At 35.3% G+C, this 3,787-nt stretch overlaps 1 long non-coding RNA gene across 1 annotated transcript; it reads left to right on the top strand.

Moving 5' to 3' along the window:
• The first annotated feature begins 2,094 nt into the window (after window positions 1–2,094).
• On the top strand, window positions 2,095–2,943 carry LOC107671503 (uncharacterized). Its single transcript, XR_001632207.1, has 3 exons — window positions 2,095–2,126; window positions 2,738–2,809; window positions 2,888–2,943. It is a non-coding gene; the product is annotated as an uncharacterized LOC107671503 (long non-coding RNA).
• The last annotated feature ends 844 nt before the right edge of the window (window positions 2,944–3,787 follow it).

A 3,787-nucleotide genomic window follows, 5' to 3' on the forward strand; every position in this document is an offset into this window, starting at 1 on the left:
CATCAATCTCAATAACTACTAATAATTTATAAGCGTTCTATAATTGTTAAGAGCGCTGGAAGTAAAAGTTTTTTTGTATTCAGGTGTGCAAAAATAACCATTTTTTCTTTTACAGGTAAAATTGGCCAAAAAAGAGATTTAACTCACAATTTAAAGTTAAAAATTATTAAATGCCCAGGAGAAAGATGCAACACTATAGCAATTGCAAAATTGAGGTGTGACCATTGGATAAGAAATACTCAATGGTGTAGCAGGGTCAAAAAAAAACAGGTTGAGAAGAAAAGATATCAACTGTATAAGACTTTAGTAATTAAGGTGAAGGAATAGGTTTGAAACCACCAGGAACCCTTTAGTCTCCAGTGCCAGCACAAGTACAATATGTCAGGTTTTGAGTCTTTGCTAAGTTAAAGTCCGGAAAAATGATCCCCAAACAAGACGAAACACAAGCTGAAGTGTTGTACAACACAGTCCGGAAAAATGACCCCCAAACAAGACAAAAACACAAGCTGTTAAGACCGGTTTTTAAAAGTCTTTATAAACATAGGTAGGTTGAGACTGGCTCTTGAAGGACCACCATCACATCCTCTCGTACCACTGTTTGAAGAATTTGTCTCCAGAATCTGGCAGTAAGTTTTGGGAGTTCATTTTAAGTTTCTCTTTTACTCTGAAAGGTCAGTCTTGCTCATTGTTAGTAGCAGCTCACACCACGACTCCCTCGTCACCGTTGCTGTCATCTGACTTGAACTGGTGCTGGTACCTCAAGAGTCACTTGCTGTCATCTGACTTGAACTGGGGCTGGTACCTCAAGAGTCACTCTTAACCTATCTATATCCTATCCATAAAACTTTTAAAAAATCAGTCTTCATTTGTTTATGACACTTCAACTTGTGATTATGTGATATGGTTTGTAATTGGTAAAATGTACTTGGAATTTTAGTTTTTTTATCAGATATATACATGCGTAATAATTATGCTATGGAGACAGATCAGCCTCAAAAAAAACATTTACAAAACAAAATTCATAAATGCACAGTACAATTTACATTTACCAAATCCGAGTCGTAAATTCAAAACACAATTCATAAATACACAAATACAAGCATAAATATTTCCCCAAATGCTCACACAAATGCATCTTACCTAAATATGTATATATCAAGTTCTTGAATTAATTTCCATCACACATTTATGAATGATGCCACATGTATTTTGTATGTATTCTTATTCTGCCTAATGTCAGAAGTTGCACTTTAATGAATGAAAACCAGCCATTAAAATGAAAATGTCATGTAAAATTACTTAATTACAAACAAAATTTACCAGTTCCATCATTCTCAGCTCCAGATATTCCCATGAGCTTCTCCCAGGCAGACGAGCCACAGGACGCTTGGGGTGAACACTCACCTGACATTCAAGGTAAAAAAGCATTCATTAGTATTTGGTAAAAGAAATCAAAAGAACAATTACTGCACACACGAGACAGCCTCACACCAGGTAATTCAGCATTTTCTGTACAATCCATCAGAAAATGCATTTTCTGTGCCGAGACCTTCAAGTTTCAAGCAAGAAAGAACACCACGTAAGTTGTATGTCTCACTTTTGGTAAATACTGTAGCATTTCATCTAGGTGTACTATAGAAAATGTGTTTGTTTAAAGCAAGAATGTAAAGCTGAATAAACTAAAATACAAAGCAAGAGAGCACAATTCAGTTGCAGCAGCAGAATGAGTACCTTTTGTAATGTCAATTAAGCTCATTTAAGAGAGAGCTTCTTTCATGCAGACCACCAGCTGGAAACTTGGGAAGAACACACATCTACCACTCAAGGTAAAAAGCATTAATTAGTATATGGAGGAAATCAAAAACACATTCATTGCCAATGAGTCACAGCCTAACACAAGATAATACAACATTTTTTCTGAATAATTAGAGAACACATTCTCTGTCCTGAGACTCTCTCAAGACCAAAGACCATCAACCACACATCAAGGAAGAATGCAGAGTAAGTAAAACTAAAAATAAAAACATCTGTCAATTTTAGTCATTACTGGGTAGAGAACACATTCTCTGTCCGGAGACTCTCTCAAGACCAAAGACCATCAACCACACATCAAGGAAGAATGCAGAGTAAGTTAAATAAATAAAAACATCTGTCAATTTCAGTCATTACTGGGTATCACTTAAGAGCCCTTGAGCCAGATTTACTAAACAGGCCAAATTAGCATTAGAGCGCAACTCCATAAAAGCGCAGATGGGAGAGAAAATTCTGCGTGTGATTTACTGACATTGCACACATTAAAGAACAGACGCAGCCAGATCATTTCCACAATGACCAGTGCAATCTACCAAGAGCAGCGCAAATTAGCGCCTGCTTTAAGACATGCCTTTTTTGGGCATTAAAAATGGAACAAATACCAATAATTTGACGAGCACAAATGTTATTAAATCGCTTTGCGTGATTAATTTGAATACTCTCCTCCCATAAATTTAGCATCTGAAAGAAAAACTCCTACAAATGCATATTCAATAAGGTTAGACGCAAAAACAACTGTGTCCACGCCTTTTCAGCACTAATTCTTTACTGCACCTCTTTAGTAAATCCTGACAGTACTATTTTAACGCCAAAAGACGGTTTGTGCTGGCGCAAGCTGTTAGTAAATCTAGCCCATAGTGTATCAGTTTCATGCACTGTCATGGTAGCAAATGCAACTTACCAGCTTCACCTTTCTCATCTGCAGTTGTTCCAGTGAGCTTGTCCAATGAAAATGAGCAAGAGGATGCTTGGGGTGAACACCCATCTAACTTTCAAGGTAAAAGAACATTCATAAACACATACACTGCAAATTAATATCACTAGGTAACATTACATTTTCTGTACAATCCATCAGAGGACACAATCGCTGAACTGAGACCCTCAAGTACCCACCAGGCAAGAACAAAAAGTAAGTAATTTGTATTTTTTTAATGGGCAGTTGCAGAGTGAATTATTATTTATTAATATATTATTTATGGATTATCCCACTTATACCAATGTCAATTGTCAGCATTAACAAGTTAAAACTGTCATTGATGTAATCAAACTGGATGCAAAAACAAAAAAAAGCTAAATCAAACTGGACAGATAAATATGATGGTTAGTTACAGCCATTATCTCCACACCACCAGAAGTCGGCTATTTTTGATTTAGTCTAACTCGTGTCACCCGAAATACAACAACACAGGGGCATGTGCCAATTTCCACTAATAATTACTAGACCAATTAAATTCTTCAGACCAATGAAATACTTTCAAAACTTTATTTTTAAAACTTAAATGTGATCATACATTAATGCTTACTGCTGCTATTCAAGAACAATTAAAGTCCTGCCTTAATTTAGTCTTCCACATATTCAGTAACTTAAGGTGACAAATTAATTTGGTAATACTTTACAATGAGTATACAGTAAAAGTATTTAAAATCATTAGCAAACTATTAGTTTTTATTTAATTAAAGGGGACCTATTATGCAAAAATCACCTTTATAAGATGTTTGAATACAGCTGTGTGGCCGCGGTGTGTGAAAACAACCAGCCTATAATGCTAAAAATCCACACAACCTTGTTTTTTTGTTGTTTTTTTTTAATTCAGTTTTATTTTCCCTAAATTTAGTTTTGTGGTTTTTACTTTTCTGGATCCTGTGATTTACAGTTTAATCCAGTTTAATCATGGAAACTGCGTGCAATCAAATGGATATAGTTAAAAGCTTTTAAACATTAAAGGGGTCATATGATGCGATTTCAAGTTTTCCT

The sequence above is a fragment of the Sinocyclocheilus anshuiensis genome, unplaced genomic scaffold (assembly GCF_001515605.1).
Source record: "Sinocyclocheilus anshuiensis isolate Anshui unplaced genomic scaffold, SAMN03320099.WGS_v1.1 scaffold4774, whole genome shotgun sequence".
NCBI classification, from domain to species: domain Eukaryota; kingdom Metazoa; phylum Chordata; class Actinopteri; order Cypriniformes; family Cyprinidae; genus Sinocyclocheilus; species Sinocyclocheilus anshuiensis.